Genomic DNA, 12,357 nt, shown 5'->3' on the forward strand with positions numbered 1-12,357 from the left:
AAAGCATAGTTAATTTAAATTTTGAATTTCAAAAGGCAGATCATTTGTTAGTTTTGCGATTATCAGAATACAATGGGGAATTCTTTCTTCTTAGTCTGCAATCATGGTGTTTGAAATGCTATAATTTCAAAACAATAAAACATGAAAAAGAATATCATTAATTTCCATTTAAAATAAGAATGAACCATTTCAGTTACGATCAGTTAGTGAAAATCACCTATAGAGCATTTCAGGTTCAGTGATTCTGGTGGATGTGAGTAGCCAATAAAGCTAAGCTAAGCTATCAGAAAACGATGTATTAAATTAAAAATGGAATGCATTTTTCATTCTATTGGACAGAGTGCATCAAAGACACTAACTTTTAATTCATTATAAGGGTAAAATATGCAGATTCTATTCAATTATATATATATATATATTTTTAGAGGATTTGAACCTACATGGTTATTCTTTCTCTTGTGAAAAGAAAATTTCAAATTACAATCCTATTTTTAGATTTTGATAAGTAAATTTGAACTTTTGAGGAATTTCTTAAAGTTTTCTTCGTTCACCGTGTTAAATATTCAGAAAGGTCTTCGAAAAAACCTTTTTTTTTCAAGACACAGAAAATGAGAATGTATGTACAACGTTTTATACATTTCAGAGCGCTATCAAATGAACTTGAAAATAAATGACGGAGAACGATCTTCTTTATTTTGGCAACAACTAGAATAATAAAATATTTGATAATATTAAGTTTATCGAGGTGCAGTGTTTCATATTGTTGAATTAAGCCATTTGATTTTTACAACAATTATAGATAAAGCCTTTAGAGTTTTGCTGTGAAGTAAAAAATTATGTGAAAAGTGAACTACGAGATTTATCGTATTTATTCTAGGAAAAATGAAATCAGTTAAATATAATTAATTTCTTGAGCTCCGTAAAACAGTGTTCAATTAGTTTAAGACTAATGATAAAAAGCATAACTCTTAGATGAAAAAAAAAAACAATTAATTGAATTTGAATGCAGGGTGATTTGCTAATTTTTGCACAGCTCAGCACATGGTTTTGGTTTATATGCAGTTTTTTATTAAGACATTCCGACCTAATTCGCTCGATTTTTTTGTTGATTGTACTCATACAGACTTGGTCAACAAAATCCGAAAGTTCAAAGGTTCGAAAAAGTGGCTTCAAAATTTAATAAAATCTTTTAAAGCAGGTTGTCTATGCCCAATGTCCATCGTGGCTATTTTTCCGATTTTTTCCAATGGTCGAACATCTTAAAAGGCTTTTAAAGACTCAGCCTAAGGACAAGGCTAAGGAGCTGATATTGGAAGCTTTTAATGAAAACTTTTAGTTCAAATACAATCCAATTTTTAGATGGACCCTTTTTAAGAATGTCGTCCATATAAACTGTCCAATTCACAACACGCAAAATTTGGACCGAAAATCCCAAAGAATTCTCAGATGCCGATTTGAGAGACTTAAATATTACTTAAATTACGTGAAATTTTCTGAGAAATTCAAAACTGCCGTCATATTTGACCGGAAGTTTCTAAGTAGATTGTTATTTTACCCTATTCACCCAGTAATAAGCTTTTATCTTTTTTTTTCAATTTTATTTGAGACTTTTTAAACACTGAGTGCTCATTCGAGCCTTTTTGTCTTTATTTGTTCTTCCAACTTGAAACCCGAAGTCAATAACATTCCAATGAACTAACAGGTTCTTTAACACTTAAAAGGGACTATTTGCATATTAAAAATAAAAGGAAGTGTCATTTCATAAAATAATTGCTTTATACCTCACTTGAATATTAATCAATTTTTACAAAATTAATATCAATTTGAAACTTAAGATTGCACTTAACCACTTCCGAAATTTAAGATCGTTTGACTAATTGATGCTAAGATATGCAGTGACAGATTAGAATTTCTGAAAAAAATAAGTAGAATAAGTAGAAGGCGCTTTCCAACCTGCGGCTTTAATTTTTTTTAAATTTTGGGTCGATACTTTCTACAGTGCAGTGTGCAATATTTTCAGCAAAATCAAGTGGGTTCGCTATTCACATGAAAAACCATTCTTGAAGTTTCGTCATATTCTTAAAGTAATAGATCATCTCGAAATTTGAGGCGCAGTTAGGCCGAAACAAATTTCAAAGCCTTCTTTTGTCACTCGGAGTTGGAACATCGCGAGCGAGGGGATAATAAAAAATAATGCGAAAAACAAATAAATTGGAATAAATTGCACCAAAGATTGTATGCAACTAAATTGCATACTAAATATATCATCGCACAAAACCTATAAATCAATCAATGTTTTTTTTTTCGAAAAATGCAATTCAATCGAGAAAGCAAAAAAGTGATAAATCTCCCATCTTCCACAATCTGTTTTTTAATCTCGTAATCTTTCGAATATTTGATATTTTTTTCAAAATTTCCTTAAAATACATCAAACTTTATTTATCCCCCCTTTGGGTTTTCTGGAAATTTCGAAGGGGGGTTGACAAAAGAAGAAACTGATATTTGTTCCAGCCTTATTTGCAGAACAATCTTTAGATTTATTGCAAAAAGTTCTAAGTTTACTATCGGAATGAAGGACTTAAAAACAATCTGATAAAAAGTAGTTCCTCAAAGCCAAATCAGTTCAAGTGCCTTGAGACTACATTGAAACTCTTCAGTCATTGCAAATTGCCCAACTTTCCATGGGAAATACATTTTCCAATAGTTCAAAACTTCAAGGAAGACCTTTAAAAAGAAGACTCTAAGAACATCAAAGATCAATAAATTTGATTTTTTCTACCACATTTAAGTTGTCTTTATATTGACGTTTTATTATTGAGTGCCAAATGAGGAGAATTTTGAGAAAGGACTAATAAATATTCCAATTGACTGGATTTAGTGTTGTTTTTGAAAAAAAAAATTAATTGCTGAAATAATGTTTTTTTAAGCTTCCTGTGCAACGATGGGGCAGAAGACAACGATTGCCAAATCACCCTAGCAAATTTTTTTTCAAAGTATATTGATCCAAGTTGGTTTATATGCCGATGTATTTTAATACAATACGAAACCCCGAATCTCCGTGGACATTAATGGACAAAATTAAGGAAATTTTTTTGGGTTAACGACTTATTTTTAACATTATTTAATCATTTATCATACATTGCCTTCTTATCAAGTGAGTTAAATAATAATGGAATAAATTTCAAATTCAAAAAAATCATCAAGATTCAGGTTAAGTTAATCTAGTCCCAAATCCCATTATATATTGTTAAAAAAATAGAATCATCCAAACAAATTTGGAGCCAAAGTTTCAAGAAGGGTCTATTGGCGGAGCTCACAAATGAAGAACGACATTCTAATTACGAGTAAAGATGAATGTTTTGAAATCATAATTAGATTAGGAAAACACATTATAATTCAGATTGTAACAAAATTATAAGTTTGTATCTTACGTTACATGTTTATAAAAATAAATAAATAAATAAACAAATAAATAATTTAAGGGTAAATAAACAGATTTTCGTGATTGTAAAGACACAATTTGAACCAATACTAGAGCAGGGCTGCCTTGGCACTATCTGCTTAAAATGATCCTTGATTTTTTCCGGAGCTACACTGTGGTGGATACGGGCCACTCTAACCAAAACGAAAAAGATTCAGTCAGCATGTAGCGCGATTGAAGCGATATAGGGGAACTGGGGGTATAATGCCCAGTGTGGGCAAAACGCCCCACTGCGATATCTAGCTAGACATACACTTATTTTAAGAATTCGGTACGCTATTCCCTTCTAATTAACAGAAGGAACCTTTTGTACAAAAAATTAGCATCAAATATGCGATAAATCCCTGCGAAAATCCAAAAATACTTTTCAAGCCATATTCCTTGCAATTTGTGCCTTGACTTTCGTAAGCAATTACGGCATCTATCGACAAAAAAAGTTACCTGACATCTGTTACAATGATGAACATTGGTCTTGAAAATCATCACAAAACGAAAAATTTTCTTATTCAATTATTTTTTCTGTTATTTTGAACGATTTTTAATAAACATGTCTAGGTAGGGCAAAATGCGCCATGTCCGTTTATCTTTAAGCATGTTTCATATTTGTTTAAATTTATATGTAGTTTCATCACAACAATTTTAAAGATATTTATAAGTTGTATTGGAAATGATAACTTGAATTTAAAGGAATATATTTAAAATTCCTAAATTTAATATAGATTTAATTAACTATTCACAAGAATTTCAGTATATCTGGCAGCACTGCGCGTAGCAATACATTTTTCCATCTGTGAAGTAGAATAGAAGTGTTTTTACCTGGCAAACACTTTCGGAGGCACTTGGATCAATAAACACTTATTAAACGTTAAACGGCGCGATTGGGTACACACATATGCGCATTATGCCCCTACTGAATCTGAAATCCAATTTTTAACCTACTTTTCAAACTTCATTAAATTTGTGGCCATTTATGACCTTCCAGTTATTCTTACTATCAGATTTAGACAAAAAATAAACCAAACTTCCAAACACAACCGAAAATTAAAGTTAATCTTTTCAAATGTATTCTAAAACAAGGCTTTCTTCTTAACGTGGGCATTATGCCCCCTCTTCCCCTATGATGAAAAGGATAAAAGAAACATACACCAGCATAAGGCGCATTTTTCGGAGCTTTGACAGAGGTGCCAGGTATCCCGATTTTTCAGGATTTGTCCTGTTTTTCGAAAGACCGTCCTGATTTTTGAAAAACTCTCAAATATTCCTGATTTTTGAAAATTGCTCTTTATAATGTCCCGATATTCCAAAATATCTCAACAAGGATCGAATTTGAAGTTAAGTTATGAGAACATCAAACAAATCGGCAATTAACCCATTTAACCGGACCGGATGGTAATCTGCGGTTCAGATAATATTTAAATGGGGATTAACATTACATTTGTCTCATATATTAACTCTCTGGATCCCAATATTTTCGGATGAAAAAATCACAGGAATTGTATTTTGTGATTACATCTTTGTTAAAAACTACATTTGGCTACATTGAATAATAGTCTAACAAATCTCGAATTTTGTGATGATTAGCAAATTTGATTTGAAATTTTCAGAGTCTAACAAAAAAAAACCTAACACAAGATGAAAAAACACCATATTTGGATCTTAATCTTTGAAATCCCTCATCGATGGCTTAATTGGAAAGCCAAATATTAGTGACATTTAATTACACTAAAATGAATATAAATTGTTTTCTTAACTGTTGGTTTGGAAAAATTTTATACAAAGTTGAACAGTTATTGCAAGCAAATTCTTCGATTCAATCTGGCATATAGTGACCAATAAGGCTCATTAGAAATTAATCAATAACAATTGCCCTGATGCACATTATGTGGGTAAATGTTTACAAATCATCAATTTTTTTTAAAACATATGTTTTATATCATTTTATGCATTCAAGTTTATAAAATTTCCATGATTCAAGAACAGGAATTACAAAATAAATAACTGGCCTTCCTGACTTTGTCATATCCGGAATACACGCTATCACGCTATCAGTTACACAAAATTTTCGAATCAGGGCTTCAATTTTGTCCGCTAAAGGATGCTGGCGCTGTCGCCTTTTCATTGTATGGAGAATACGACTGTGGTAAATATTGAATAAATATACTTGATTTATTCCTATATCAAGCATACTAAAAAACTAGAGGTTGATTGGATGAGAATGCTGTTAAGATTGAAACTGAAGGCTTCAAATTATTTCTCAAAACCGATTAGGTAAGGACTCAAAAAGTTTCTATCGGTCTCGCTCGAGGACAATTTGGCGGATTCATCGCTTTCGGTATGATCTGGACTTAGTTGGGTTTGTACCAAGCCATCGCACACAGGGGAAAATGATACAAAATGATGATCAAAATTGTTTATGTCAAAACGAAGCGTTTGAGACTTTTATCAGAACATTTTACCTACATAACAAGTACTTCAAAATGAGTTCTCGATAAAAGTGATTAAATCACCTTGTAGTGAGATTGAAATTTTTTTTTCATATATTTCATTTAAGAGCTATTATGGCTTTGCAAGTTTTCAGATGGATTCAGTCTAAATATTTAAATTAAGTTTTCCATTTTAGATGACTCAAAAAATTTTCAAACATATTTTTCAAATATATGAGCTCTATCTAAAAAAAACTGAAATTAAAAAATATGTTTGAACTCTTCTAAATTTTTAAGGTTAGCATTTACGACATTGCCGTAATAAAAAAATTGTTATACTTTTTACAATCTAAATACTTGCTCAAGACATGACAGCTCTAACTTGAAAATAATTTGTTCAATCTCACTACTAGGTAATTTGATCACTTTTAACAAAAGCTTATTTTGGAATACTTGTAATGTATGTAAAATGTCTAGTTTAGTTCTTGGTCTAAAAAGCTTCGATTCGGCATTAAAAATTTTGATTACCCACCCCCCCCCCCCCCCCCCCCCTGTGGCAGTATAGGCATCATTAATCGGGGCACGATGAGCGTTTTCTGCTGTGGAATTTAGCAGCGATCTTATTATTAGGCCAATAGGTAAGGTGTCGGAGAGATAATCAGGGGACTTAAGCTCGATTCCAGGTCTTGACAATTTTATTTTTTTCAAAATTTCCCCGTCCAGGAATCCATCTCCCAATGCAGCTGCCGAGTCGTTTGCGAACATCCTGAATTATATCATCGATCGTCATGTGCCGAAATGCAGCACGGCTACCAATCTATGGACCCCCTGGGTTACTGGAAGTCTTCGGAGACTTAAGACGGCTAGGCAGCGCGCACTACGCAACTACAACAAGCACAAGTCCCTCTACACTAAGGACAAATATCGCAAATTGAATTCTGCCTATAAGAAAGCCAGGAAGCGTTGCTACCGGAATTATATTAATCGGTTACAACAGAATTTCAAGAGCAGTCCGAATCTTTTAGAAAGCACGTGAAAAATCAGCGGAGAGAATCAGGGCTACCGTCTCACATGTTCCTGAATGTTCTTTCTGCTGCATTCGACAAGGTGAACCACGATATCGCTATCGCAAAGCTGGAACGTCTGGGTTTCTGTGGATCCCTTCTGCACTGGTTCCACAGTTACTTAACAGGTCGAAAGTTAACTGTTCGTATTGGTGACTCCTTTTCAAATCATTTTCTTGCCTGCTCCGGTGTGCCTCGAGGAAGTCATTTAGGACCACTAATTTTCGTGATAAATTTTAATGACTTACTCTCGCTCCTTGACTGCAAAAAACTTGCATATGCCGACGACCTGAAACTCTTTCACACCATAAACAGCCAAGAGGACACCAATTTCCTGCAGCAGCAGTTCAACGTGTTTGCTCAGTGGTGTGACATGAATTGCCTGCCCTTGGATCGCAGTAAATGCTCGGTCGTATCATTCTCACGTATTTCGCATGGTCAAAGACTTCAAAGACGTGTATCGCCTGAAAAGTCTTTACTGCTGTATAGTTCGTTCCATCCTCGAGTATGCTTCAGCTGTTTGGTGAACGTATCGAGGCTATCCAGCGTCGCTTCTTACGGTATGCCCTACGCCATTTGAACTGGCAAGACCCGTTCCGTTTACCAAGCTATGAGAATCGCTGTCGCCTTATAGACCTAGATACGCTTCAAGCCCGCAGAAACGCTACGCGCGCTCTAGTTGTTGCTGATCTCTTAATGTCCAGAGTTGACTGTCCCGTTTTGCTGGAGACCATCCCTCTCAGCGTGCGTCCCCGAGGATTGAGAAACCAGCTTTTGCAGCTCTTTGTTCTAATTCGTCTCAACAACTATGGAGCGAACAGCGCATTTATCGGCATATTGAAAACGTTCAATCGCTTTTCTGAGCATTTCGACTTCGATGTTTCGCGGAACGTGTTCCGGAATTTTTTTTAACTGTTTCAAGAGCTGTATAAACCTGTGTTAACTTTTATGTTAATTTTATCTTGTATTGTAATTACTTTTAAGATTAAAGCCGCCGACCGAGGATAGCGTTAGAAGATAGCGGATAGCGTTTCAGTCTTCTAAGCCAGAGGTCATGAGATCGAGTCTTGGTCACGGCATACATAGTCCTCTTTCTGTGGGCTGGTGGTGTTAGCATTTGTAAGATGCTAGCCATCATATCCTTGAATGATGTACGCTTTAGTCTTAAGTAGAATTTAGATCTCTTCAAAGAAACATGAAGTTTCACTGAGATCCTATATGTGTGTGTAAGTTATCATTAGGATCTACATATGATCCGTTGATTTTATTCTAATAAACAAATCTATATATATATATAAAGCAATTTCTGTATGTTTGTTTGTTTGTTTGTTTGTTTGTTTGTTTGTTTGTTTGTTTGTTTGTCCTCTATATACTCAGCCGTCTTAAGGGCTAGAGCGCTGAAATTTGGCATGGATGCTCATTAGGACCAGGAAGAATGAAAAACGTTTTTAGATTTTCGGATGACCCCTTCGGAAGGGGGTCGTCCATAGAACACAAATATTGTTTTCGCGATATTGACGTTACTTTTCGTCGGATCGTGTTGAAAATTTGCACATGAGTGTTTTGAAAGACGAGCAATCGATTTCAGGTGTCAAATTTTGTGTTAGGGGTCAGCCAAAAGGGTCGTCCATATTAACTGTTCGCTGTTTTTGCGATATTGATGTTATTATACATCGTATTCAGATGAAAATTGGTACACGATAGTTTTGAGTGACGTGCAATCGATTCGAGGTATCAAATTCAGTGTAAGAGGCCGGCAAAAGGGGTCGTCCATATTAAATTTTCAGTTTTTGAGTAATATTAACGTTTTTATACATCGGATTGGGGTGAAATGCACATAGGAGTTATTAGGGACAAACAACTGATTTCACTTATCCAAACTAAAATCAGGGGTCGGCCAAAGGGGTTGTCCATATTAACTATTTACTGTTGATGCGATATTGTCGTTATTATATATCGGATTCAGACGAAAATTGGTACACGAGAGTTTTGAGGGACGAGCAATGGATTTCAGGTATTAAATTCAGTGTAAGGAGCCGGCAAAGGGGGTCGTCCATGTAAACCTTTCAATATTTTCACAATATCGTCGTTATTTTACATCGGATTGGGATGAAAATTTGCACACGGTAGTTTTCAGGGACGAGCAACCGATTTCAGATGACAAATGTTTTGCCACGGGTCGACGAAAGGGGTCGTCCATATAAATTAATTTTTCACTGTTTTTAGAAATATTGACGTTATTATACAATGAATTGCTTTAAAAATTTGCACACGGGAGTTTTGAGTGAAGGGCAATCGATTTCTGTCATCAAAGATAATATAAGAGCCCCCGAAAGGGGTTTAGCTTTTTGGCAATAATTGCGTTGTTATGCGATGATCGAGTCGAAATTTATACACGGGGTTTTTGGCACGGTCAAAGGATTTCTGATTTCAAATTTAGTAGCAGACGACAGACAAAGTGATCGGCTAATATTATTGCAATTATTACTCAACAATGAATTCAGAAGTACATCTGGAAAATGCTTGGCAATAGGCTTTCATACAAACTGTTCATGACATATTCCAAGTTGAAAGCGAAACGGAGTTCGTATGGGATCAGCTAGTAAACAAATAAACAAGTCAAGCTATAGCTCTTTAATTCAGTTAACTTCATTGAGCTGAACTCGCTGCTAGACTCTGTGGCAGAACATCTTCATCGTGTCCCGATCAATGCTTCCCTGTTCGCCCCGAGTCAACAAGTTAAAGTAAAAATGCGTTTTAAAATTGATGTTGGTGAAAAATCAAAAAATTAATGATGGTGAAAATTGAGAAACAATATGCATGTTGCAATGCGTTCATTATAGATGAAATAATTTAACGATCATCATCATTCATCATCATCATCATCATTTTTTTCAATATTTCTGTAAAGATGATATGGAGATTTTTTTCTGCTAATAAATTAAAACAATAGGAACTACAAAACTGTTCCTCGTGATAATTTATTTGAAAAAAATGCGTACTTTTGTCGAAAAGAGGAGTGCTTTCTATGCCCCGGGTGCTCGTTATGCCTTTATCTCCCCTAAAAAAAAATTTTATTGATGAATTTGCCATAAACTGTCTTAGCTTTACTATTGCGTATTGTCTGATTCTTCGGATTTATCACGAAACGAACAACAGTCACATCTGTAGCCTTGAAAATTCGTTAGTAAACTGACTTTTCCAGTGCTCATTTTTGTATACCGTTTTTCAATCTCTATCCCTGTTTTTCTCTCTCAAATCGTTCTCTCCTTCGTTACCGCGTTCATCGAAGAATACACGGTGAAATGAAAATAATTACAGATTGGTTTATTTTTAATTTATATGGCATCATAACTTTTTAAATATTCTTTTTGTTCTAAATAAGTAATTACTCACCCGTATCCTACACATATGATGATCAGTATTGATGTTGGTATTGATGTTAATGTATGTACATTCAGTTAAAATGAAGAGTAAATTTATCTTTAATAACGATTTAAACGTAATTTTTGTGAAATGTTTATTTTAATTGACGGTGTTGGAATGAATCTTAACATGGACCTTAAATGGGTATTTTAAATAATAAATTCAAGAGGATGTTTAATAAAATTGGTTGATCATTGTAGTCGTTCTGCTGATCATTTTGATGTGATCATTATGCTTGTTTTTCTTTACCAATATTGTGACCCAAAGTGTGAAGTCAGAGGCCTGTTAGCTTTTATCTTCTCATCACAAAAGAAGGTGGAAGCAACGCTGAGAAGTTTTTCTGAAGAAAAAGTCACAAAACCAACACAAATCGGTCATTTTTCCGGGTTGATGAATACCTATCCGATTTGAGGTTGCTCCCGAATGCCACCATTCAGTAGCAAAGTGGGAGCTCAGAGGTTTTTTTTTCAACATATATTATACCTTTATTTGCAATTCATGACCTTAGCCTAGCGGAAGAACGGACAACTGTAGGTTGGTAATGATGGCACTCGAAGTCCTCCACCAATTTGCATAGTCGAGCGAGAGCTAGTCAACGTCGTTGATGATTACGAATGCATACCATTGAAGTTTATATGTACCTCAGTCAGTTGTAATCGCAACGATTGAACGGAATGGAAAGAATAAGAAACTCAACGGGATGATGTTAATGTTGTTGTTGTTGTTGTTGATGATGATGATTTGCGTGAGTCTGAAAATTGATATGTTTGTTTGCTATTCATAACGCAGTCACGATATGTAAAGCTGCAAGGGGGATAACGGGTTTTGATTTGTTCTGCGGGAAAATCCGGGAAGCAGACCTCCTCAGGAAGGTTCACCAGGCAGAGTGCGAAAGGTCATTGACAACAACCTAGTTTTTTTTTTCTTCATCGGCATGCAAATTACTTCTGGGAAATCAGAACAAACACGCATTCGGGGAATGTGTTTACACATGGAGCTATCAGAACATTATGTAACAAGAAATTAGATCAATCAACATACTACATGCGGTATCATTTGCAATCCCATCTATTAACCCACTTTCGAGGAGGAAACAAATGAGTTCAATTAAGGGTGAAGAAGTCATTCTTTATGATGATTATAGGTTGAAGAGCATAGGAATGAAGTTCTTTGATGGTGGAATGATAAAACAACAACATGTTTTTTGAATCGTTTGACTTGAGACATTCATAAGTTTTAAGTTAATAGGGACATACATGACTAGTTTTTTTTAATTGAATTAAAACAAACATGGATTGAAAATTTATCGGATTCCTACACACAGTATGAATGTATCCTTCGGTAACAAGTTAGGTCAGTTAAGGGGTTAGGGTCTCGTCATGATTGCATGAAATTCTGTCATCTCTCTCAACAAGTTATTAAACAACAGACATTAAAATCAAAATAATTGCGAGGAAAGGTCGTTAACAAATCAAAACTATGCATCAAAAGTGCTTATTGGCTCGCTATAGTGAACACTTTTTAAGTGATGATCAGCTCGTTTCATGTGAAGGTTTTGTATTCAAATGTCACATTTTCATCCCCATTTACTTTTTAACGATGATTCGAAACGAACAGCTAGCTTTTATCATTTTCATACAGTTTTCGAAAATTTTATTTGTTTTCAATACTGTAGAATTACAGCGAATCGAAATCAGATACGAGGGGGAGAAATTTTTCGAAACTGACATTCGTGTCAAAAAGTTCAACCGCTCTGTTGCTGTTTTGGATGGAACAGCAAATCTTACCAAGGATATTGATAACTCGTATAAGGCAGTTTTCTTATGGAAATGTTTAATGAATTGGTAAATCTGAGGCTTTCCTTCATTTCAGGGGATGATGAAATTTGCCTACAGTGTCCTTGGGAACAATCAGTTCATAGAATATCCGCTAAAGTGGCCGGAAGCACCGGTTTGTAAATTTT

At 34.6% G+C, this 12,357-nt stretch overlaps 1 protein-coding gene across 1 annotated transcript in view; it reads right to left on the reverse strand.

Moving 5' to 3' along the window:
• Positions 1-12,357, reverse strand: part of LOC129747932 (mucin-2) — a 234,663-nt gene that overhangs the window by 142,342 nt on the left and 79,964 nt on the right. The gene's annotated exons all lie outside the window — the stretch shown is intronic.

Source organism: Uranotaenia lowii, chromosome 2, assembly GCF_029784155.1.
Source record: "Uranotaenia lowii strain MFRU-FL chromosome 2, ASM2978415v1, whole genome shotgun sequence".
In the NCBI taxonomy this organism is placed as follows: domain Eukaryota; kingdom Metazoa; phylum Arthropoda; class Insecta; order Diptera; family Culicidae; genus Uranotaenia; species Uranotaenia lowii.